This window comes from Oryzias latipes, chromosome 2 (genome assembly GCF_053564925.1).
Source record: "Oryzias latipes strain Hd-rR chromosome 2, Olatipes_Hd-rR_3.1".
Classification (NCBI taxonomy): domain Eukaryota; kingdom Metazoa; phylum Chordata; class Actinopteri; order Beloniformes; family Adrianichthyidae; genus Oryzias; species Oryzias latipes.
Window position 1 is genome coordinate 37,544,247 of NC_136238.1, and position 27,326 is coordinate 37,571,572.

A 27,326-nucleotide genomic window follows, 5' to 3' on the forward strand; every position below is an offset into this window, starting at 1 on the left:
AGCTCCTCACACGTCTCAGTTAGCGCTAAAACTCTGCAGCTGTGTCAGCTGTGCCTGCACGTCAGTTGCTCATCCAGTAATAATGAAAAAAAATCTAATTTCTGTGTCTACTGCTGCAGCTACACACATATCTGTGTTACTTTTTCACCAGTACAGAGTTCCCTCGTTTATTGCAGGAGTTATGTTCTAAAAATAACCGTGATCTGTGAAATCCACAGAGTCTGATTGCAGACGTTTATGGCAGTAAAACTCCTCACTGCCTAAATACACTTTTCTCACACAAACATGAACATTTTCATCCTTTTCTCTCTTGTTTGAAATCTCACACCTTCATAGAAATTAGGTCTAGGATCTTAGAAAGAAAACAAAAGATCTGATCGTGATCACAGATTTCTGATCTGAAGAGCTTTGTGTTTCTGTACAGGAGACACGAAGGAGATTGATTGACAAGGCAATCAGGACAAAAAGCAGGATAATCGCTATAAAAGAATGAGCTAAACCGGGAAAGATCAACAGCGGAGTAGAAAGGGCGGACTGTCTTCTGTTCTATCAGACCTTGGATTTTAGAGGGTTTCAGGTTGGAGCACAGACTGCAGAAGGGTGGAAGAAATTGTCACATTCTATGCGGGTCTGGATCGTGTGGCCAGGTTAAAAAACAAAACAAAACATGGGTCTCTGATATTGTTCAATGGGCCAGAACAAACATGGAGGCAGGACCGATTCAACCCTTGCCCACCCCTGTTTTGAGGAAAAGTTGAACGTAAAGTAAATAGATATATCTGCAGATATGAATGAAAATAAACATTGTTATTCTACGACATCAGAGCTTTTTGGAAAAAAAAGTTAAACCAAACAAACAAACAAACTACAAACTGTATGTAAAGTAAAGGGGATATTTATTGCTAGAAATGTTGTCAAAATAAAGATTAATCCTTAAAATATCATCTTTAGTGGAATTTTCCACCGAAAAACTAGCGAATATCTGCCATATTGTTTGTTCACGTCAAGCAAAAACTCAAAAGTCACGTGATCCTGAGAAAGCTCAAAGAAAATGAATATGAAAATAAAACATAACCAAAACATAACAATTTAAGGGCCCGTTTTTGTAGAGGTACTATGTTTTTCCATGAGGACAAACAAGGCTACTGCACGTTTTGGGATGAGACTGGGTTGAAAAAATGCTTCAGTTTCAAATATATAAAATTTCTTACCCTAAAAATTTATGTTATGCTCACATCTTTGAAAAAATACGTGTTTCATAGTGAATGCAGTCCTTTGTATTTAAAGTGTCATGCAGATCTAGAACCAAAAGTGTAGAACAAAAACTAATTTACCCTTAGACTTACTTGGCTATGTCACATCCCCTGCTTTTTGGAACAGAATCCAGCTTTGGAACCAGCAGAGAAGCAGTTCACGTCCAATTTATTTTTCACAGATTAGATTGAAACAGAACACTGAAAACTAAAAAGAACAGAGGAACAGTTCTAATGTCTATTAGAAAACATGAATCACAAGAACACCAGACACAAACACCAGTCTGGTTCTTTGTCTGCCTCTTCCTTCATGTGTTTTTAGGAAAATCTTTTCCTCACTGTTTGTTTCCCTTTCGGCTTTTCCCATCAGGGGTCGCCACAGCGAACGCATCGCATGGTAAACTTGGCAATGTTTTACGCCGGATGCCTTTCCTGACGCAGCCCTCTCAAAGCAACCAGGCTTGGGACCGGCACAGAAGTAGAGAAGGGAACAGGGAGCAGCCCGGAGTCGAACCCTGGTTTCACGGACGGAAGGCGCCGCAAACCAGCACGAGCTAAACCGGCTCTAAAATCTTTTCCTCACTAAACTTGGTCTAACAAAATTTAAAAGGCAGTTACTACTTTTTGTTTAAAATAATAATCAAATGTTCACTGATCACATAAGTGTTAGAATAAAAGACGTTTACAAATCTTTCTAGTGTTGTCATGGTAACACACACATACACATACTCATCATCTCAGCATAAACTACACATTGAATCCGTTCAAGATTTAACTCTAATAATACAGAACAACACATTTTATTAACTGGTACATCTGAAAGAATTCATTTTGTGAAAATGTTTAACATTTTTGTGAAAGCAGTAAAACTCATTGTCTAGCATCTTTACACATAAATTTAAATGTATTGATTCTTTTTTCTTTGGTTTTGATAATTACTGCATAAAAAATATAAAATAGAAAGACTGTTGTAAAAAATCATATCATATCAATCCCATTAATAACGTTTGTTTTCAGCTCATGTCAGAATCTAGAAAACGGTTCATTGTTATGTGTCAAATACGAACTTGTGTCTCCTTTTAATTGAATGACTGCATCATTGGTTATGGAGGCCAACAGTCTGTGGTTCTGTATTCATGTAAGGAAAGCTCAGGCTGCTTTGGAGTAAATTAGAACATTAGGGTTTGGTCTCAAGAGTTTTACATTTTAAAAATTAACTAAAATATAAAGATTTATTAAATGTTTCAAATTTTCTGAATTACAGAAACTAAAGTCATCAGCTGTGCTGCAGAGGTAGAGTGGTTAACATCTCATAAGAAGATTGCAGGTTCAACTACCACTTTGCCCGTCCATGTGTCAAAGTGTCACTGGACAAAACTGCACCCCACATTGATCCTGCTGGTTATAGGTTGGTGCCAGTGTGAGACAGAACACATCAATGTGCGAATGTGTGTGTGTGTGAATGAAACTGTGACTGTAAAGCACTTTGGGCTTTCTAAAGGGTACATAGGCAGTAAATACCATAAGTATATGGAAAAATAAATATATGGCTCAAAATATTTCAATTATGTCATGATTTTGGATAAAGTACTTGTTTCTGGATTTATGGAAGGAAAAAAGTGTAAGTTTAATGAGTAGAGCAAGATTTAGAGAGCAACCCCTGGCTGGAGCCTGTGGAACTCCGACAGCAGCCCAATGTGCATGTGACCTACACTTCAATACAACAAAATAATATGGTATGACCTGCATGAAACTGTGGTATTTTCTAAACATAATAATAAACACAAATTATGACATGAGTAATGTCCTCTCTTCCTGCAACACTCTCTAGTTGCCATGATAATGTTTAAACATGCCTTCAAAATAAATTAAACTGCAAAAACAAAGTTCAAGTTTGTTTTTTTTTGTTTTTTTTCTGGTTCCGGGTTACGGCAGGATGCGTGCGTGGCTCTCTGCGGATACAACTATCTTCAAATTACTTAAGAAGTTGATTTTCTCCAAAAAAAAGAGAGCTGACCATGGCCCCCAAGAACAGCCAGGAATACGATGACCTTAAAAAGATTCTTGAGGATATCCAAGCTACGTTGTATCCCTTTATGGAACAAGTGAATGCTAAGCTAACTCCACTTATGGAAATGATGGAAGAGTTCCCAGGATTTCTAAACGATAAACAAGAAAACCGGGTTGATATTCTGGAGAAAAGACTGGACGATGTGGAAAAAAGTTTTTTTTACTTTTGATACAGTACTTGATGAAATTTCGCTATGAAAAATTCCTGAAACAGTGTTGTCTATTTTACTGATATAATATTATGTTTTAATCATATCAATGACTTTTATAAGTTATATAATCTGCATATATTTTAGATAACTGATCTGCATTTGCCATGTTGATTTCTAAAATAGTTATTTTTTACATAATAATTAAATAATTCATCTTTGTCATGTGCTTTATTGATACTTAATGATTCTTAATTCTGTCTGATAAAAGCTAGGAACCGGATATTGATAAATCATGTAATAAAATGGTTATAGTATAACGGGTTGGAATTATATAAGTTCGCTTCCTTCCACTCCCTTTCAAGCAATATTTATTAAAATGTCTAATTATCCTAAGTTTGATTAGTTACTGTATGAATGTATAAAAAAAATGATGATTTTATTGCTTTTGTGTATTATTTCTACTTAATTGCTTGAAATAAACCATTTCAAATCAAAATCAAATAAAAAAGTACATGAAAAATCCCATTCACCAAAATGCTGAATGGTGTGTTGGAATAAATCCGTATTTTAAGTGGGACTCAGAAAAACTTTCCAATGAGGTTTGTTTTTTACTCATTTCACTAGCTCTTGTGTTTCATCTTAGCGGTAACCTATCACATGACCAAAAAAATGCCTTGGCTTGCGTCAAGAGTAACATAGACAGTTGTAACAGTGAATCGAATAATGCTTTTCTGTTGCGTGTGAGTTGTCATGTGATTTATGAGACTAGCTTTATGACTAAAGGTTTTTTTACATTCTTCACAGGAAAAAGGCCTCTCTCCTGTGTGAGTTCTCATATGTGTTTTAAGGCTAGATGCACAAGTAAAACTTTTATCACATTCTTCACAGGAAAAAGGCTTCTCTCCTGTGTGAGTTCTCATATGTGCTTTTAGATTAGATGTTTTTTTAAAACATTTATCACATTCTCCACAGGAAAAAAGCTTCTGTCCTGTATGAGTTATCATGTGTCTTTTGAGATCATCTATAATACTAAAACTTCTATCACATTCTTTACATGAAAACCGCTTCTCTCCTGTGTGAGTTCTCTTGTGTCTTTTGAGATTACCTTTTTGACTAAAACTTTTTTTACATTCTATACAAGAAAAAGGCTTTTCTCCTGTATGAGTTTTCGTGTGTCTTTTGAAATCAGACATACGACAAGAACTTGTATCACATAGATCTGCTTCACCGTTTTCATCTTCCTCATAAGTTGGAATCTCCATCAAGGTATCAGTCTCCTGCTTCAGATCAAGCTGCTCTTTATCCTGATTTATGTAGTTCTCCACTGGCTCCTCTTTAATCTGTGGAAGTTGTTGTTCCTCTTTAATCTGTGGAGGTTCTGGTTCCTCCTGTTCCTCTTTAATCTGTGGAGGTTCTGGTTCCTCCTGTTCCTCTTTAATCTGTGGAGGTTCTGGTTCCTCCTGTTCCTCTTTAATCTGTGGAGGTTCTGGTTCCTCCTGTTCCACTCTGAAGTTCTTCTGCTGGTCGCACAGATCATCCTCTTCAGTCACCCAATGCTGGGGGAGGACTGCAGAAACACAGGAAGAGGCCCTTTTACTCTTCGTAATAAAAGCACAATTTCAATTTTGAATTAAAAAATAAACTAACTTTTTAGGTTAAACACCAGATCAAAATAACTCTTACGTTTTTTTTAAAATACCCAACAATGTGATCTACACACCAACAGACTTTAAACACACACATTACCCGAGGAGGGTGGTGACCATTTATCTTCTGTTCCCTACTCAGTCCCTTGTGGGGGGAAACTACAACTGCCAATAGGTGGAGGTTGTGTCCATTGGGCATTAGCTTCCTGGGCCTGGTAATCCTCTCTCCCGATAGGGGATCCTTAACAACAAGTCGGGGATCTGTAATACTTTGTTTGTGTAGTGTTTGGTATTGTTTTGTGCAATAAAACAGGTAAAGCAGAACATAGGGCCAGGCAATAAAATGCTAATTAAACATATCAAGATAGAACTTTTTCTCGATAGAGAAACAATTCTATCACTACAGACTTTTGTTTTGAAGGGTCTGATATTGAACTTGCCAGTTGCAAGCATTTTCTCCTGTATGGCAAGTAAAACTATGAGGGTTAGTTGCCACATGGAGAGTCAACGTTTGCGTAAACTTATTCTTGTTTATTAACTCTCCTTTGGGTGAATTTCTTTTGTCCACTTCTTCTCTCCCGTCTGCAGACACTTCCCTATGGAGTCTTATACTGTTCATAATTAAATAAATAAATATTTAATTAAATAAATAAATATGACCTCATGCAAATACACAATAAACCAATAAATCTCTCATAAATATATCTGCCACACAGATTTTAAATTAGCCATTATATTATTCAATATATTTCATTTTGCTTTAAAAACCTGTTCGTTATTTTAAATTAACATTTTAAAATAATCATTTTATTCATGTGGCATATTATTATAATTCTACGTCTTTTTTCAGAACCTTGGATTTCAAAATCAATATTTTCCAAAGTAGCTTTGTTTTTATTTCATGTTGCTGTTTTTCACAATGGCGTATTTATTTCATGAAGAGCTTTTTCAGGAGAATGGGTCTGTCTGTCAATCAAACTAGACAAGGCGGAAACACTTGTGATTGGCTAGTCCTTTACTCAGACATGAGCAGCAGCACCCTGACTACATCGGTCGAAGATGCTTCAGCAAACGTGACAGCGCAATGCACACCCCTCAACACTAGGGGGAGTATTTGCGGATAAAAGAAGCTTTGGGCGAGTGTGCATAATTCGGGTGATTTTGTGGTCAGTTCGGCAATTTCCATCTTCTCATTAACATTTAGTAGTGGCCTAAGTTAGGCTGAGTGGTTGTTGGAGTTCCACTAAGCTTCTATGAACTAGAGTTCCACGAACGCAACATGCCGCGTGTGGAAGGGGCTACCAGCTAATGTTTTTAGCCTGATAGCCACATGGAGCAGTTGCTTGTGCTTATCTTAGTAACAATGCATGGATGCACAATGCACATGGAGAGTGTTAAGATGTCAGAAACGTCATCGCAGGAAAGGTTCAACATTTTCCCTGAGAGGGAAAAATAAAATCAGAGGACCTGATTATAATCATTGTCTCAATGAAAATAGAAAAATATCATAAGGTTCAGGAGGCACGAGCAGGCTTGTCCCGCTTTGCGCAGCTGCCTGGTCTGACTGACAGTCCGCCAGCTCGCCTCCTGCCAGCCAACATAAAGCACGATGTGAGCTCTGAGTGAATGGGGTAAGAATGAGGAGTGTTTCAACCGGGGACTTCGAGACGTGGACGACCGGAGCTCCTCTGTGGTTTGGTCCACACAAACCCTCAAACTACAAAAACAGAGTTGTCAATGTTTGCATCTTCTGCAGCAGACAGATTGTCTCTATTTGATCTCTAATGTCAGCAAAGCCCCGCGGATATCGCTGAAACATGTAATCTCTCTTACTGGCACACCGCTGAGCGGGTATCGAGGAATATGAGTCGATTTCCTTGGATGAGCCAATGAGCGTTTAGATCACGCCCACTTTCTCTGATTGACAGACAGACCCATTCTCCTGAAAAAGCTCTTCATGAAATAAATAAGCCATTGGGAAAAACAGCAACATGAAATAAAAACAAAGCTACTTTGGAAAATATTGATTTTGAAATCGGAGCTTCTGAAAAAAGAAGTAGAATTATAATAATTTTGCACATGATTAAAAATAAATATTTTAAAATGCTGTTTTAAAATAATGAACAGGTTTTTAAAGCAAAATGAAATATATTGAATAATATAATGGCTAATTTAAAATCTGTGTGCAAGTTTTTCACAATTTCATGATCTTTTTATATATTTATGAGAGATGTATTGGTTTATTGTGTATTTGCATGAGGTCATATTTATTTATTTAATAAAATATTTATTTATTTAATTATGAACAGTATAGGACTCCATACTTCCCACCCCTGCGGTCTCTTCACCTGTGTAGTGTTTAGCAGCATATTATGCAGTGATTTATAACAGTATCCAGTCAGAACTGGAGGATAAAGTTGCTTCACTTACAGCATCAACAGACAGATGAATAAAAAGTGTTGATCTGAAGACAGCGCTGTTGTTAGACACTAATGCTATGATGCTAATAATGCTATGCTAACCACCTGTTCCGTCTGTCGCCTAAATAATAATAATACATTCTATTTATAAGACACCTTTCTGAGCCCTCAAGGTTGCCGTACAACATGTATACAGTATATAAAATACAATACACAGCCAAAACAAGAACAATTTAAATACATACACATTTAAACAAAATTTATATAAAAACCTAAAAAGATACATTTACAGTGAATAGGCCATTTGGAAAAGAAGAGTTTTTAGTTTTGATTTGAAATGTGGGAGAGTGTCAGTGTTGTGGAGGTCAGGGGGGAGTGAGTTCCAAAGCTGGGGAGCAGAGAAACTGAATACCCTGCTCCCCATGGTGACAAGATGGGCGGAAGGGACAGAAAACTGGATAGAGGATGAGGAGCGTGGAGAGAAAGCAGGTGATGGAAGGAGGTCAGAGAGATATGGAGGTGCAAAGTTGTGATAGGCTTTGAATGCGTAGAGCAAGATTTTGTATTGAATGCGGTATGGGATGGGAGCCAGTGAAGCTGTTGAAGGATAGGTGTGATGTGGTTGGAGGGAGTGCGTGTGATATACGAGCAGCTGAATTCTGAACCAGTGGACGTTTATGGAGGGTTTTTTGAGGGAGACCAAACAGAAGAGAGTTACAGTAGTCTTTCTGAAGCTCTCCACAAGTGGTCCTGGGCTGTTGGAGAACCCTTCTAATGATTGTTCTGACTCCTCTGTCTGAAATCCGGCTTCCGGCTCTCGGAGAAGACGCCACGCAGGCATAGAGCAGCTGCAGTTCTCAACTCTATTTACCGCATAAAAGCGTAAATATTGAGAAAAGCAATTCCTAAACATGCCGAGAAGATACCCAGTGTCTAAGGAATATGAGGACTTGAGGAAGACACTTGATTTTGTGCTGGAAGAGATCAAAGCTATAAAGATTGTTCACGGACAAATTCTGGATGCTATCGGAGAGGTGAAGCAGGTCCGGGCTCTGCAGGAGCAGTGCTTCAACAGGATGGATATAATCGAGAAACGAATGGATGACCAAGAGCAGATCTCCAGATCTAACGACGTGATAATCACCGGATTGAAAATCAAACCCCGGTCATACGCGCATGCAGTGACCGCCGGGAACGGTGAGGAATCCGACGAGCAGGAGACGAGCTCTGTGGAAAAACAAGTGGAGGACTTCCTTAAGTCCAATGGAATTTCTCTGGACACCAACAATGTGGATATCTGCAGACCGCTTCCCAGGAGAAGAGACACCGACAAACCAGCAATCCTCTTAAAGTTTGTCAATCGGAAACACAAAGCAGCTTTATTGAAGCAAGGAAGAAATCTGAGGGGAACCAACGTTTTCATGAATGAAAACCTCACGAAAAGGAATGCCGACATCGCCAGAAGAGCACGTTACTTGAAAAAGCAGGGGAAAATTCAAGGAACCTGGGTAAAAGACTGTAAAATTTATGCCAAACTCTGTGGCTCCCCTGAGCAGTCCAAGGTTGTTCTTATCAGGAGCCTGCAAGATTTGGAAAAATATTTACCCACTACAGTCTAAACAAGAGATACGTGAAGATGCTGGTCTTACGAGATGAGGAGACAAACTCTACTATCCATGGCTTCTAAAAAAAACAACACTTTTTCTTCAACAGTCACCCGCAACCACAACTCTCAGAGAGATCTGAATGGTGAGCAAACCGACCTTCAAATATTCAGTGATAATGACAACAACCTTCAAGACATCGACCCTGATCAATTCTTTTCCACTGTTAATATGGACTGCAAATATTACAGCATAGATTACTTTAAAAACTCTGTTAACCCAGAAGAAAAACTGTCAATCATTCACTTTAACAGCAGAAGCATGTATACCAACTTTGAAGACATCAAGGACTATTTACAGAACATTGGGCATTCCTTTGATATCATAACCATATCTGAGACTTGGTTCACCTGCGACAAGGATGCTGACTTTGAATTGGAAAACTATGAACTTAACTATGTGAACAGAGTAAACAAAAAAGGTGGAGGAGTCGCAATATATGTGGAAAAAAATACAAAGTTTACAGTAATTGATAAATTGTCTGTCGCAGTGGCTGGAATACTGGAATGTCTTACAATTGAAATATGTAACAATTCAGGGAAAAATGTCATCATAAGCTGTGTTTATAGGTCGCCAGGGTCAAGCTTAGAAGTGTTCAGTGACTGGATGGAAAATATGTTTACCTCTCTAAATAACAAAATATTATACATCTGTGGAGACTTCAATATCGATCTGATAAACCCCAGCAAACATAAAGCAACCGACGACTTTATCAGCAGAATGTATGCTATGAGTTTATATCCAACCATAACAAGACCCAGCAGAATCACTACTCAAAGTGCTACTCTTATTGATAATATTTTTACAAATAATTTAGAATACACTCATATGAGTGGACTAATGATATGTGACATAACTGATCATTTACCAGTTTTTGCACTATTTGACATCAATGTGAAGACAAAGAAAATTATAAAAGAACCAGTCTACAAAAGGCTAAGAAATGAAAAAACTATGAATGCTCTGAATAATGACTTATCCAAACAAAACTGGAACTCTGTGTACAGAGAGAAAGATGTCGATATTGCTTATAAATGTTTTTTAGAAATATTTAGGTCACTTTACAATAAGAACTGTCCAATTTATAAATTCAAGAACAAATATGCCAAATGCCCTTGGTTAACCAGCGGTCTACAAAATGCTTGTAAAAAGAAAAATAACCTGTATAAAAAATTCTTAAAACAGAGGACAAGAGAAAGTGAACAAAGATATAAGTCATATAAAAATAAACTAACTGAAATAACACGTTACTGTAAAAAAGTGTACTTCAATAATCTACTGAATGAAAATAAATACAACGTAAAGCGAGTTTGGGAAATATTAAATAACATCATTAAAAATGGGACAAAAAAGCGAACTTATCCAGATTACTTTACAGATGAGAAGGGTCAAAGCTATGACATCAGTGTAGCAGCAAACAGTCTCAATAACTACTTTGTAAACGTGGGTCCAGAGTTGTCAGCGGAAATTCCAAAATGCAAAACTAGCAAAGACAATAACCCACCCATCGAAAGGATCCCACACTCAATCTTTCTCTCTGATGTGAACGAAAATGAGCTGATATCAATTGTGAATAATTTCAAGAGTAAAAACTCAAAAGATTGTGAGGATATAGATATGAAGGTGGTGAAAAAAGTCATTCATAGTGTAGCTAAGCCTCTAACATACATATGTAACTTATCATTACAAACTGGGAGATTCCCAAACCAAATGAAAATAGCCAAAGTGATTCCCATCTATAAGAGTGGAGACAAACACCAATTTACAAACTATAGACCTGTTTCTCTTCTTCCACAATTCTCAAAAATTTTAGAAAAAATATTCAATGATAAATTAGCTTTATTTATTGAAAAATATAACATTATAAATGAAAACCAATATGGTTTTAGAGAAAATAGATCTACCTCATTGGCTATCATTGATGCTGTGGAGGGAATAACAAATGCTCTGGACAAAAAGAAATATGCAGCTGGAGTTTTCATTGACTTAAAAAAAGCATTTGACACTCTCAATCATGACATCCTACTTGACAAACTGGAAGTGTATGGGATAAGAGGACTAGCGCTAACTTGGATCAAAAGCTATTTAACGGAAAGAAAACAATTTGTCAAGATTGATGAATATACATCAGAAACCAAAGAGATAAGTTGTGGTGTCCCACAAGGATCAATTCTGGGCCCGCTGCTATTCAATATTTACATAAATGATATATTCAATGTTTCAAAACTTATGAAACTCATATTATTTGCTGATGACACAAATATATTCTATTCTACAGACAATCAAAGGGAACTTATAAAGGTGGTGAACACAGAGTTAAATAATATAAAACTATGGATGGATTACAACAAATTGTCTTTGAACCTAAATAAAACCAAAGTGATGTTTTTTGGAAACTACAACACAAATAAAGAGCCCTCAATTGTAATAAATAATGTCTTAATTGAACGTGTTACAGAAATCAAATTCTTAGGAGTTTTTATCGATGACAAACTAAGTTGGAAGCCACACATCAGACACATACAAACTAAAGTCTCAAAAAGTATTTCAATCGTAAATAAATCTAAACATATATTAGGATACAACAGTATTTATTAGTATTTATTGTACTGTTCTTTAATATTACCATATTTCACCTACTGTATAGAAATTTGGGGGAATAATTACAAGAGCTCACTACATCCTCTCTTTCTACTTCAAAAACGAGCCGTCAGAGTTGTACATAAAGCCGGATATCTTGATCATACGAACAATCTATTTTATCAATCAAGACTTTCAAAACTGTATGACCTTGTTGATTTTTACACTGCACAACTTTTATACAGAGCCAGCTGGAAATTGTTACCATCCAACATCCAAAAACAGTTCTTAGAAAATGAAGGAGGCTACAGACTGAGGGGATGTAGGAACTTCAAGATCAAATTGATAAGAACCACAAAGAAAGGTTTCTGTGTGTCGGTGTGTGGCACTAAACTTTGGAACAGTTTAAGTAATGAGCTCAAACAATGTTCAAATATTCAAATATTCAAGAAAATGTATAAAGAAACTCTTATTTCAGGATATGAAGATAAGAGGATTCAAGGATCAACAGGTGCTTGAATAATTCCAAATACATGTGTGAACTTGATTGTGGTGAAATAATCAAAGCTCTTTTAATTACAACCAATGAGTCTTACATTGTAATGTGCAATAATGATTACTGAAATGTTTACATTACAATCAATAAGCTATTGATTTTATTTACTTGATCTGTAATGTGTAGCAATAATTTCTGGTTTAATCTTATCATGTGTTCTAATGATTATCAATTATTATTACATATCGGTATCGTTACTGTTTACTGAAATCAGGAATGAATGTTTTCTGAAGATCATCAATCATTTCTAGGCACTGGATTTTGTTACTTCAAGAGAATCTATCTGATCAGAACCGGATTTAAAACACTGTAAAACTATCAAATGAATGAACTCAGTAGGGGTGGGATTATATAAGCTTGCTTCTTCCCACTCCTTTTCAAGCAATAAATCAAACTCTACTTATACTTCAGTTAATGATCACTGTATTTAATTAAGCAAATGTGATTTAAGTGACATTTTTGTTTTGTTTTCTGTCTTTTTAATCTATGCATTTCATCATTTCTGTAATGAGTTTGATAAATATGTGTAATTTGTTTTTATTGCTTTGACTATAATGCTTGAAATAAATCAAATCAAATCAAATCAAATCAAATCTTGCGAGGAGCACCTGGCCGTGGCCGGTTTATGGTAATGCCGTGTTCTTTCCACTTCCAGGTGATGGCCCCAACGGTACTCACTGGAACTTTCAGAAGTTTAGAAATGCGCCTGTAACCAATGCCTTCAGTGTGTTTTGCAACAATAAGGTTGCGTAGGTCTTTGGACAGCTCTTTGCTTTTACCCATCATGCAATGCTTCTTGTCTAACACCTTGCTGGTGAGAAACTTTTTTAAAAGGCATCAATCAGGACTATACCAGCTGATATTACTTTGCACTAATAGGGGGCAGGTTAACCTTCTGAATACTGACAAACTCCAGCTGCTTTCTTGGCTTGCCAGACCTTTTTACCCCTCCTTTTCTTCATGTGTTCAATACTTATTCCCTGTGCCATTTCACTTTATTACACATAAATTCATTTATGGACATAAATGTTTGGATTTCTTTCTATGTGTGCATTACTTGGGTTGATGCCGACATCTGGTGAGAATTTCATGTCAATAGCTCAATTAGAAATGTGTTTTTTGAGAGAAATGTTGACATGTTCAATCCTTATTTTCCCTGCTGAATTAGGAGTGGAACGGTACACTAAAATCTTAATTCGATTCGTTTCAGTATACAGTAAAATCTGTCTAACACAAGTGGCTATGATCTGTTTGCTTAACTGCTGGACATCACAAAAAAAAACATTCTAGCACACTGTATGGTCACATCTTTCTCAAATTCAATGTGTGTTGACATATTGAGCTGATCAGTTTTTGCTTCCATCACGTGTGCTACCTCGTCTCACTCCAAATGGTATTTTCCAAGATTAAAATAATGATTTATTTCAGTTTTTCAAATAAATTTATAATGGTATAGTTTGATTTGATCGAAGTAACAACTTGCCTAAGACAAATCAATGGAAATATCCTCAAACTCAACGTTCTACCGCGCGCAGTTGCAGGGACGGGATGTGTGAGGAAGAAATTGGAGGGGGGGAGGAGTTGTGGACACAGGCAGCAAGGTGAATCGTGCAGGGATTGTCAAAACTTAAAACACGCTGTCCGTCACATACTGCAGCGTGTGAGTGTGTGTTTGGCTCCGCGTCTGCATGTGAGCAGTCTTTGTCACATCTAAAGAACATTCAGACCAACCTACGATCACGTTTAACGTCTCAACGCCTGCATGAAGCTGAAACTTACCACGTATCAACCGGACTAGACCATTAACAAAACCATGCAGCACCAGAGGTCATAATAATGGTAAGAAATACTCATCATTTATTATCAACAGCATAACGATATCATTAAAAATAATCCACATATTAATTGTACTTTAAAAGTGTCAATTAACTTGTATTTTTAGTTTTAAACATATTGTTGCGGACTTAGTTGGACTGGGTGGTTGTTGGGTCGCGTTCTAAATTCTGGAGTTCATTGAACGCATCAAGCAGAGATCTGATTGGCTCTCAGTTCTGTCGCTCAGCCTGTTGTTACATAGTTTGGACCAATGGGGTTCAGCTGAGGAGTGCTGTTGCGGGAGGGGGGGGGATAAGATGTTAGGAGAAGCGCTCTCAGTGGGAGAGATTGAGGAGTTGCTGAATTAGTTGTATGACGTTGGTTACAGCCTGCAGTAACCAGAATAAAGAACCTTAAAAAAGGGTTAAGTCACCGTGCCTCAGTGTGGGAAAGGGACGCAACAATATTGCATGGCTCTTTCGCATTTAAAAATATACATTTGAAAATATACATTTGAAAAAATGTGGCGTTTATGGCTCTCTCGGCCAAAAAGGTTCCCGACCCCTGTACTACAGTAATGGACTATTCCATCAGACACATCAGACCACACTTGCAGCAATGGCTGCAGGAACTGCAGCTCCCGCATTGCTTATTTATCCACAGACGGCACTGTTCCCTGACTACAAACTAAAGACTCAGGTGCAGACGCCATCATCTCTAGAGACTGAAAAATCCAAGTAATTTTATCCAGTAACTAAAGTAATCAATTACTCTTTAAAGTAATTTACCCAACACTGCTAATATGCGTAAATGTGTTTGCAGACTTCAATTGAATTACTGTGAAGCCAGTTTTACTGTAAACTACCCATCATGCATCATCTTAACCCACTTCATGGGGCCATTTACACCAGTCCCGGTTACTGTTGGACAAAGGTGAAGTACACCCTGGACAGGTCACCAGTCTGTCACAGAGTACTCACACATTAACACCCAGGGATAATTTAGAGTAACCAATTAACCTGGAATAACAGATATTTTCAGAGTTTCTGTTGCTCCGGTTCCAACTGGCGTTTAGGCCAGTGCAAGAAGATGGAACATTTAGGGTATTTGACCGGAACTTTGTTATATGTCCACTTTCAATTTTTAATTCACATTCAGCAGCCAATCAGAACTAAGTATTGACCCGGACCAAGGAATAAAATATTTTATTATTATAGATAAAAGAAAATGGAATTGTTTATTGATGCCTTGATAGTAGTCAATCATTCTGCTGCAGATGAATTATTATTTGGAATATAACTGAAGCATTACATTGTTTTACCAGTGAGATGACTGGATATATTATATAACACATAGGGGTGTAAGAGAGGGGCGAAGAGCTCGCGGGGCAAGGGCGGAGCAGTGCTTCCTACCGGGCGTCCGCAGATCAGTCCTGTTTGACCTGTTTCTCTGGAGCGAAACACCATCTATTCTTGACGTGAAACCAGAGCAGTAGTGACCCACGATCGGAAGGAACCATTTACAAGCACAACGATCGGATAAACAATCGGCATAATCCACCTATCACGATCGGAAAGAAATTTTTATCCAAACGAGTCTGATCGGGGCAGACTATTCCGAACGGCGTGTTTACATGACACATTTTTCTTCCGATCAGGCGTTCTTTCCTATTACTTTTGTCCATGTAAACCCACTGAATGAAGGAGAAACTGAGAGAGAGAGTGTGGCGAAGAATGTATGACGCTGTTCCAATTCCACACTGAGGAGGAAAACTTCCATGGTTTCAGTGCACAAGGGGAAGATGAAGACAGCTCTCAGAAAATTCTTCGTTCTTGTTTTTTAAACCAGCCCTATTAGCGGTGTGTTACGTTGTGTCACTGTTGTGGAAGGAAACTTGTTGCTTGTGGAAGCAGCATGTGCTGCGCAGAGTCACGCGCTCGCTTATAAGTCAGTGCTGCTCTCAGTGACTTTTACTGGTATGTTTTTTAAACCAGCCCTGTTACTGTCATATTGCCGTGGTGTTACAGTTTTTCTCAGTCGCTTTAGTACAATTCTCAGATCAGAATTGAAGTTTGCAAATACGTGTGTGCATTTCTGCAAACAATTTGTACAAACAGCAAAACACTATGGATTTCTTGCAAAAGCCTGTAACTTGCTCAAAATCTTTAGTTCATCTCTCAAAACTAAGTCTTTATGTCATTGAACATGTCAGTGCCATCAGAATGTCAAGTCCTTGTGTCATTGTCTACGAACAAGACAGTCAAATGACTTAGTCATGTTGTCAATATAACTGTGTACTTTAGAGGGAGGTTCTGATGTAAACTATGACTAAAGTTTTGATGACAATTATTGTAAAATGTAAGTTACACCTTTTTTGATTGATTGCAAGAGACTGGACAAGATTCACATTTACACTTTTATTGTTCATATTGTAATTTTTGACAGACCATGTCATACCAACATAGAAAAAAAACACTGCAAACAGTAACACAAAGGGAAAGAAAAGATAGGACAATATTCTGTACAACAGTACAGGCAGTGCAGTAGGAATTGGTGTGGTCTTTCTACACCTCTTGTCGTTCCTGTATGTTAGGCCACAAGTTCTCATCCACATCACAGCAAATATCCTCTCTTGCAATGCAGCGAAATATGTTCGTCACATTATGACAACTTGGTCAACCATTTTGCAGTTAATGACTTATACGATGAACTAATGACTAGGTGTTTTGAGGAGTAAGACTATTGCACAGTGAACTATATAATACATTTTGATCAACATGACATAAACAATTGATAATGCAGCAAAGAGCATAGAATTGTACATAATCATGCAATTGCAACTTGTTCAAAGTGAAAACTACTTATATGATGTGCACAAGTGACATCATGATGTGAAGATTGAACAAATAGTTTTGGGAATTTCATTCTGATCTGAGAATTGTACTAAAGCAGTGCTTCTCAAATAGTGGGGCGCGCCCCCAGGGGGGGGCACGAAGCGATGCCAGGGGGGGCGCGCGGTGGTGGCGGTTTTAGGCACAGGTTTGTCCGGTGCGCAAATTTAACGTGGGGGCAGCGGTGACAGCGGCTCAGTGCTTGGAAAATAATCTGGTCCACTATTCGGTTCCTATTGTCTGTTCTGTCTGTCCGCGGCTGCGCGAGTGAGAACGAAAGGGGAGGGGTGGTGTGGGCCCTGTCTGCCAGGGGAATCGGGGCACGCGGACCACTGCTACCGCTGCCTGTTGCCCAAGATCACCGCTGCCCTTAAGGCCCGTACACACCGGGACGAATATTCGCCAGGCGTTATTCGCCAGCGTTTTTCGCCACGTTTTTTGTGTTCACACCCAGGCGATTTTCGCTGACGATGAGTGGAGTGAACATGCAATTTCATTCCCTGACATTAGATGGCGCTTAATGTAAAACAGAAATACTCCTGTACACAAGGTGGCGCTGCGCAACTTTACGCTTCTTAAAGTCGCTTTTCACTCAGAAGAAGAGAGCAAGTATTTACACGCTTGTCAGAATCAAACAACGAAAACATGAATATTTCAAGCACCAGTAGCTCCAACTGGTGCTTGGTTCGGGGATATTTTAGAATGTCCGTCATTATTGCTTCGCGGCAGTGTAGACGCTACTTGGCGTCTATCTTCTTCGCTGGTATGTGTGCTCAGCAAGGCAGTTTTGTGTTTGAGCGCCCCCAAGTTGTGTTTTACTGTAACTTCAGAAGCTCCAGACACGTGAGCAAAAGCGCCATTCTCATTGGTCGAGTAGATTTCGACGCGACGCGTCGAAAAAAAAAAACGAACCCGAGGCGTTTTTTTTTTTTGACGCTTTAACGCGTCGCGTTTTTTCGCGTCGGTGTGCACACTCTCGTTGGTGCCCTTTGTTTAGTCACGAGGCGTTAAACGTCGGCGAAAATCGCCGGCGAAATTCGTCCCGGTGTGAACAGGCCTTTAGATTCCTAAGCTCATGCTAACAATGTCATTCTTTATGAACTATTGTAGACATTTTGATGACGTGTCTTTATTTTCCATCCATGTTTTCTTTGTCTGCCTGTGGTTTAGTTAGTGTCAGACAGACATAAAGACAGCAGGTAATGCAGGAAAACAGCTGCACTTTTATGAGATCAGAAATAAACAATCCGTCATTTAGAAAAAAAAAATCAGCACGTTTTTACCTATTTCTTCAGACTAAAAACGTTAAATATATTGGTGCTGCTGTGTTAATGTTTCAGATCAATTTAGATTTAATATTATTTATTGATTGAATTATTTTTTTCAGCATCAAATGGTTCAGTTGGTCAAAATGTTTCTAGTTTAAATAAGGAATGACAGATTTTTTTTATTTCAGGTACTTTCAGCTTCTTTTCTGTTTTAGACTAGAACAGGGTTTCTGTGGCTAAATAAAGTTAATATTTGTTGAAAGTGGATTTATTTTGCTTTTTTCTTTTGTTAGTGTTAAAAGATACAATTTTAGGTATACAAATTTTATAGATACTGACCTGATGTATTGTCACCGCGCGAGTGTGTCTGTGTGTGTGTGTGTGTGTGTGTGGGGGGGGGGGGTTATGGGGGGGGGGGGGGGTCAGGGGGGGCGCGAAACATTTTCTTTTCCTAGGGGGGGCCTGGCAAAAAATAATTGAGAAGCACTGTACTAAAGCGACTGAGAAAAACTGTAATGCCCTGTCACAGGCGGAAGGAGAGGACAGCTGCACTCGGGCTCTCGCCTCCTTCCGCTGCCAATCCCTGGTCCTTTTTAAACATGCGCGCGGTTTCGGCACATACATATCCTCAATCTACAACACAGTGTGGCGACCTGGGGGTTAGCCCCACCTTAAACCCCTAAGACTCATGGGAAGTGGGGAATCGTGGGTGTTAAGTTCCTCACCATCCCTGTGTCCAAATTACTGCCCTAACCCCTATATAGTGCGGTCGCCATTTTGTAGGGGTGTCCGAATCTACAATTCGAAAATCATGTGCACTAGAAATTTCCCAGAAGTCTCTACGAAAAACCAGTGTGGATCGATGCTCACTCGATTGGCGAGTATTGACCAGAATGTACAGTGTTCAGACCAGAATGTAATGCGTCTGAGCCACAATGCATTGCGTTTGAATTATTCGAAAATGGCGGACGGTTGCGCAAGGAAGACAACCAAAACATGTAAGTATATTAAAAAGTATCAAGTATCTGTTGTAAAATATATTTGTAAATACGTAAGATGATGTGTTTAATATTTTATATTCCTCAATCAATAACCTACAGTGTTTTGCAGCTCATCAATTTCGCCAATGCTATAGCTAAAGCTAACACGAATTTGCGCCGAAGGCTAAAAGCAAACGCTAGATATTACATCAAAAGGGAGGGAGTTTTAACCGTAGTCATAAGTTATTAACACATGTTTTAAATGTCTTTATATATGTAGGGACAGAGAAGGATGAGGAAAATCTGATCCATCTGCGGGTGGAGAAAGATAGCCTGTTTGTTTTCAGGCAAGCTCGTGCCAGATGGGAATACTCTTACTCAGTAAGAGACACTCATGATCAGATTTGTCTATATTTGTAATAAACAGTTAATCTTTGTCATATTGGGGTAAATGTTTTTGTCTAAAGAGCCAGAGGAGAGGGGGAAAGACAAAGAGCAAGAAGGGATGAAGAGGAGTGACGGGAGAGTCTGTTAAGGCCCGTATACCGGGACGAATTTCGCCCGCGATATTCGCCGACGTTTAACGCCTCGTGACTAAACAAAGGGCACCAATGTGAGTGTGCACACCGACGCGAAAAAACGCCACGCGTCAAAGCGTCACTTTTTAACAAACTCCTCGGGTTCGTTTTTCTGGTTTGACGCGCCGCATCGAAAACTATACGACCAATGAGAATGGCGCTTTTGCAGACGTGTCTGGAGCTTCTGAAGTTACAGTAAAACACAACTTGGGGGCGCTCAAACACAAAACTGCCTTTCTGAGCACATATACCAGCGAAGAAGATAGACGCCAAATAGCGTCTACACTGCCGCGAAGAAATAATGACGGACATTCTAAAATATCCCCGAACCAAGCACCAGTTGGAGCTACTGGTGCTTGAAATATTCATGTTTTCTTTGTATGATTCTGACAAGCGCGTAAATACTTGCTCTCTTCTTCTGAGTGAAAAGCGACTTTAAGAAGTGTAAAGTTGCCCAGCGCCACCTTGTGTACAGGAGCATTTCTGTTTTACATTAAGCGCCATCTAATGTCAGGGAATAAAATTGCATGTTCGCTCGGCTCATCGTCAGTGAAAATCGCCTGAAAAACGTGGCGAAAAACGCTGGCGAATAACGCCTGGCGAATATTCGTCCCGGTGTGTACGGGCCTTTAAGCTTACTTGAGTTGAAAATATTGTTCAAAAAATGTAATGTTACCGTTGTTTTTGCAATTTGTTTAATAAATGTATGAACAAAAATTAATTATTTACATGTATTATTTAAATCTGAGCCATTTTTAACAATCTCAAAAGGATTTTCATACAAGTATCAAATGTACATATTGACAATTTCGTTTTTAGATGTTAACATTTATTTTTATACATGTTAACAATAATCCTGGTATTCTAGAGTCATGTGTGTCACAGTTGGAGCTGGAATGAAAGCAGACAGATGCTACTTTGCTCGTCCTGCTGGTTCCTGGTGTCATCCTGCTGTGGCTCAACATCTGTGGCTCAAAGCAGTCCCTTCACTGATGCACAAATTGTGCAGGATGGCGCTGCAGGCAATAGTTTCATTGCAAAGGTTGGTTTTACTTCCAGTGCCCCCAGAAATATTGCTCTCCTCCTCATCTTTATCATGCCAAATGCTCTCTCCACCACAGAGCGTGCCCTGGTTGTAACGGGCCTCAACCACATTCCTCATGGGTTCCCTGTAGGGTGTCAGCAGCGTGATGGGATGTGCAATGCAGATACCCACCATCACCCAAAAGGATCCTTCAGGTGGGTGTGTTTGATTTACATAAATTGGGCTTTTACGTAGAACCTGTGAATTATGGATTGATCCTGGATTCCCAACAAAAATATCTCTAAATTTGAGACCACATACAGCCTGCATTTGAATGGAATAAAAAAGCTTCCTGATAAAATAACAAGCTGCATTTTCTTTTAAATTAAATTAAAAATTAAAAAATTAAATTTATACTGTATTCATCCCTCAATGGGGAAATTCTTCTCCGCATTTGACCCATCCCCTGGGGGAGCGGTGAGCTGCAGCTGAACCGCGCTCGGGAGGCAGTAGTGTTAAGGGCCTTGCCCAAGGACCCCCACTGGGTGATGTTAACTGCTCGCCATTGATATGGTAATTGCCCCCCAGTACCATTGCTTATTCCCCTCCGGGAATCGAACCCTGGATTCCTGCATGGTAGCTTGTCACCTTACCAACCGAGCCACCAGCCACACCCCTTTTAGGGCATTTATTCTCATGTGGCAGCCATCGATGCTCCCCACGACCTTTTGGAAGGTGGAAGACCAAGCGAGCTGCTAAAAAACCAGAGGTGACTAATGGCAGTTCATTCCCACTGGATGCTGGGTGACCCTGCTCCTCAGCTGGAGGATGCGGTCTGCCATCCTGTGGACAATGTCCCTCACAGTGGACCGTGTCATGTCAAAGGCCCTGGTTACCACACTGTAAGATGTGCCACACGCCAGCCAGAAAAGAAACACCAGGACCTCAGTCTCCTGTACACCCCCCAGAGTGTGAGGAACCCGAAGCTGCTCCACCAGATGCTCAATGGTCCTGCGGGTCAACCGATCTGCGGTTCTGCCGGTCTGGTCTTGTGTGGGACTGACCGTCAGCGTGAAGGGCCACGACAGACACCTTTATGTTAGCAAAGCAGTAGAGACGTGGAAGACCCTGTAAAATAGAAAAATAATTATTTCATTGAGGAAATTAAATCGGATTTTTTGAATGTTTCTATTTATTTCTGATATCTTACATTTTAGTTTATGAAGTATTTATGAACGCTGGAAAATCTAATGTTTTTTTTGGCTGGGTTTTTGGATTTTTATATAAATTTTTAAAAGTAAAAGTATTTTTGTTTAAAACAAGTGATATGGTTCGACTCTGAATAAAAAATACTTAACTTTGAACTCACAAGTGTTTCATGTAGTTAGACTATACAACTCATAATCCAGTGTTGAAAATAATGTTGAAGTCTTACCCAGCAGACTGTGTAACCTTGAGCAAAATTAGTAACAAATGTTTAAATTGAACTAATAAAAAAAAACTTTAAGTTTAACTCACAAGTTGTTCATGTCTGGTCAGGGCATCCAGAGGAAATCTTCTGAGACGTCTGTTTCTTCATGCTGCATATCTGCTCATTTTTGGTTTGATCTCACGAAAAACGGTTGAATTATTGCCAGGAAGGCGGACAGATTCATATTCAAAGCCATTTTCAGTAAGGTAGAAGAGAAAACTACAGAGAAAAATGCCTCCTCGCAAAAGCCTGTAAATCGTTCAGCGACACAAAAATAAAAAATAAACATTGCCATAGACCAATAACTTGGGGGTTTATTTCTGAACAAATACATTAAATCGACACCAATGTGTTTGTAATTTTATTATTTACAAGTCAGCCACGTTTTCCATGATCAGAATAGGAATTCGGACAACGCCTTAGTCTTTTCCTACGGCAGCAGTGTAGCTACAAAGCAGCTGTCAGCTCACGTCTGCCCCTGCGGGTGAGGCCAGCCTCACCTGAAGCCTTTTATGTGGCCGTACATCAGTGTTTTCAGCGCACGTCTCTGTTAACATTGAGTCCTGCCGTCAGACATTAGGCGCAGCGCTTCAGAGCCTCACCCAGAGATTCAGCTCCGTCTGATTTTAACCTCAGGAACTGTGAAAAATGTGTTCAGTTGACTGAAAATGTATATTTAACACAGATCAGTGAAAAATAATATTTACTTAATTTACCTTTTTCTATTTTATCACGATTATGACAGGTGAGGCGCTGCCTTACTTGCCTCACCTGACCGCACGTCACTGCAACAAAGCCAAAGTGTTCCCCCCACACAAGAAGGAGATTGGGGGGTCCTCGCGTCTGCATTAGCCATGCAGATCGTGTGGACCTGCGCACTGTCCCCTTCATCACCTAATAGCTGTTGAACCGAGTAAGCCCTGGCTGCAGCCTGCAGAATTGGTCAGCATCGTGGAATGCTGCATAAAGTCTTGGAATTCATCTGAATAATAATAAACTTTAACAAAGCAGACTAAACTGGCATTCCTGTATGAGGTACCGTGTAGGACATTATTCAGAATTAGCATTTATAAACACATATGAACATCTCTCACACATCTCACACATCTCTCACACTCACTAGTGAAATGCTTGTATACATACAACTGAAAATATATTCATTCACATACACATGTGAAAATGCTCTCACACATACTACTGAAAATTTCGATAGAAACGGAAGGCATTTCAGTAGAAACGGAAGTTGGCTGATTATCGCGAGATTTAACGGCAGTCAAAAGCGTTGCTATGGTGATGTGTATCGGCAGCCTGCACTAGAAATTTCCCAGAAGTCTCTACGAAAAACCAGCTGCGGGCGGGAGCGGGCGGCAGAAAAAAAACTCTGCAGGATCAGTGTTGCCATGAATATCTCATGAATCTATCATAGCGGACTACGTTAGGCTGTGCGGTTGTTGGAGTCTTATGTACTGAAGCTCCGTGAAGGCACCAGGTAGAGACGCCTAATGGCCTCTGTCATCCAACCTGTTTTTGGGGGTGTGCAACGCCCCGCCCCTCCTCTTAGAAATTGTGTTCTTTAAAGCCTGATACAGCGGTTGCGTGTGGGCGGAGCTACTAGTTAAAGTTATGGTCTGATCGCTGCATGAAGCGATGTGTGCATCAATGCATGGTAGACACAAAGAATGTGGAGAGATCAGGTTTATTATTTTGAAGAATTCTACTTGGTAATCATTCCAGAGAGAGTCTCTGCTTCAACTCCTGCAGTGAAAGCTGAATCTGACGCCGTGTGTTTTCATCTCTCTGACAGAGTTTGAAGCCAAAGCCCCTCCCCCGCCTTTCTACCTGCTTTTCCTCTCTACCTGTTCACCTGTTCACATCCTCTGTAGCTGAGAGTTGTTTTTCCCCGCGCTCCCAGTGTATTCTACAGAGAGAGTGCAAAATACGGTCATCGTAGGTTGACACGATAGTCGTGGCAGCAGAAGGATGAAAGAGCTGTGACTCTATCTGGCAACACTGAGCGGGATAAGGAAGGAGCAGGTTTCCTGGCAGGGACATGATGTCAATGGATGAAGCAGAAAAGAACCTCAAACGAGGGTCATCGTGAGACAAGTATGGTGTTCAGATCTGCGTGCCGATGCCCCACTGATGTGCAAAACAGCAAAAACGGAAAAAGGCTGAGGCTAATTAAAAAAAAGTATTTTTCCGTCAGGAAAAAAAATTAATTCATAGATTTTCAGCTCTGTTGAACCATTGAAATGTTTTTTTCCCTCCATAAATTCAATTGACTTTGACCTGCATCTTTACCAGCTGGTTCAGCGCGCTTCAGGCCGTCTGTCTGCGTGTGGACACACGCACACTTTAAACCGGACAGGATTTGTGAAAATATATTTAATAATGAAGTTGCACATTACACAAAAGAGGAATGCATGAAAAGATGAGGCTGGAGGAGGGACATGAATTTCTTTGATAATATCAATACAATTACATGTTTTTTTTCCTGCGGGACGGGAGACGATACAAAATGATATCACGAAAAACGGTTGAATTATGGCCAGGAAAAAGGACAGATTCGTATTCAAAGCCGTTTTCAGTAACGTGTAAGAACACTACAGAAAAAAATGCCCCCTTGCAAGAGCCCGTTAATCGTTCAGCGGCACATAAAAAAAAAGAATTATTGGCCTGAACTAATAACTTGGGGTTTATTTATGAACAAATACATTAAATCAACACCAAAGTGTAATTTAATTATTTATTTAATTATTTATAAATCAGCCAAGTTTTCTATGATCAGAACACACCAGATTTGTAAATAATGATATAAAATGTTCATATTTATTGTGTTTTACTTTGACAAATAGGTGTCATTCTCCGCGTTAAATAGGAGTAGTTCGCCTCCAGACCAGGTGGTGGCGGTAATGCGCCACTTTGTTTTCGTGTCAAACACCTTATGAACAACACCCGAAAGAAAAAAGTAGTGAGAATGGGTGTCCGATAAGCTTTTAAAATCCAGAGAACTATATAGAAACTACATAGTGCTGCACTATATAGGGTTGTAGTAGTTAGAGATGAGGGCAGGAATTCGGACACAGATTCGTTTCCACTGAAATGCATTCCGTTGACCAACTTCGTTTCTAACAATAAAGTTTAAAAAAAAAAACTTTGTTTCTACTGAAATGCCTTCCATTTCTATTGTAAATTTCAGTAGTATGTGTGTGAGGATTTTCGATAGTGTGTGTGAGGATTTTCAGTAGTGTGTGTGAGAGCATTTTCGGTATTGAGTGTGAGTGGATTTTTGATAGTGAGTGTGAGAGCATTTTCACATGTGTATGTGAGAGATTTCATATGTGTATGTGAATGAATATATTTTCAGTTGTATGTATACAAGCATTTCACTAGTGTGTGTGAGAGAGTTCATATGTGTTTATGAATGCTAATTCTGAATAATGTCCTACACGGCACCTCATATTCCTGCCCTTAGACTCCCCCTTCACGATAAGGAAAAACTCCTTAAAAACCGGTAGGTGCTAATATTGCACATGGAAACTTGTAAAACGTAAAGAAGAAGACAGGCTCAACGTGGGCAGGGTTAACATTCCACAGCGTTCCAGCATTCCACGATGTTGAGCAATTCTGCAGGCTGCAGCCAGGTGTAGATGGCACGCGATTCACAATTCACAGGTTACAGGCTGGTAGAAACTCTATGTTATAACAGATAATAGTCAACCAGTAGTGTTACGTTAGCTGCACGTTGTTCTGATAAAAAACCAGACCACACGTTGCTCACACGTTAGTGTTTTATTCTGTGTTCCTTCAATCTCCGCCCCACCGGATACATACACAACAAACAATAGTTCCACTTCACTTTATCCAACGAATAAAGGCGCAGATTTGAGCCGCCACAGCCCCCCATTAAATTTGCACCCTGGGCGATGCCTGTATTGCCTGTGCCTAAAACCACTACTAGTGCGACACCTGCAATGCAGACTAGACAAAAACACACCATCCTAATGACGTATCTAGTATGTCTTCATCTTCCCTTACTGAATAATAAAAAAGGACAGCCACAAAGAGAAAGAGGACAGCCACAAAGCCTAACAGGTCGTGTTTCTCCACCTCTCCCCTTTTGGAAAAGGTTTGAAAATTCATGCAGAATTTTGTGTTTCCCAACTGCACAATTCATTTTTGGACGTCCTGAACCATCTGAATCTGGGAAGGCCGGACGAGACAGCAACAGGCCCTTTCAGTGACATAAAAGATCAGGGCAGTCCAATGGATAAAATGTTAAGTCACATACATACCGACTATGTTGAGCTGAAGCTGCGGGTTCCAGCTCCTATCCAGCAGTCTGCGCTGACGACAGAGCTCCTCCTCGTTCTGGACGATGGTTCCTTCAGCAGCAGAAAGTTGTTCTCTGACAGAACCTTCCTGAGGTTCTGAAGACATGGTTCCTGCTCCGATCTTCAGCTCCAACTCCCACAAACACCGCCGTCCTCTTCACTGCAGCTCCGATCGATCGATCCTCTGCTAGTCTCACAATCACAGCAATCCACGTTGTCTTTCCGTTCAACACTTCTTCACTCATTTACGACACTTTGGAAAATGCTGAGAGTTCCCACACGAACCACGTATCGTCCTTTCTGTCCAAAAACCTCACAAACTTCCCAACAAAACACCACCGACCTCTAAACACAAGCTAACGCTGCTAGCCTGCTAACAAGCTAACGCAGCTAGCGCCTCGTGCTGTTTACTTCCGGGTCACTTGCAAAACTCTATTTAAAAAGAACCTCAATGGTCCAAAAAGCTTCCAATATTTTTAAACAGTTTTACTCAGAAGATAATAAAGAAAAGAAAATCGAAATTTTAAAAAAGAATTGTGTAGAGGAAACGTTTTGAGAGCTGCTGTGACGTCATCACACTGTGTCACATTCCTTTTTTTTACTTTATTGTTCAAAACAAATAGA

The 27,326-nt window shown here is 39.5% G+C and overlaps 1 protein-coding gene and 1 long non-coding RNA gene across 2 annotated transcripts in view; both read right to left on the reverse strand.

Annotated features, from left to right (window-relative positions):
* LOC144986976 (uncharacterized) overlaps nucleotides 1–27,326 on the reverse strand; it is a 117,209-nt gene that overhangs the window by 52,039 nt on the left and 37,844 nt on the right. The window lies entirely within an intron of this gene.
* Nucleotides 1,255–27,100, reverse strand: LOC144988191 (uncharacterized). The gene is made up of 2 exons (XR_013652024.1): nucleotides 26,664–27,100; nucleotides 1,255–5,042 (listed from the first exon to the last, which is right to left on the reverse strand). It is a non-coding gene; the product is annotated as an uncharacterized LOC144988191 (long non-coding RNA).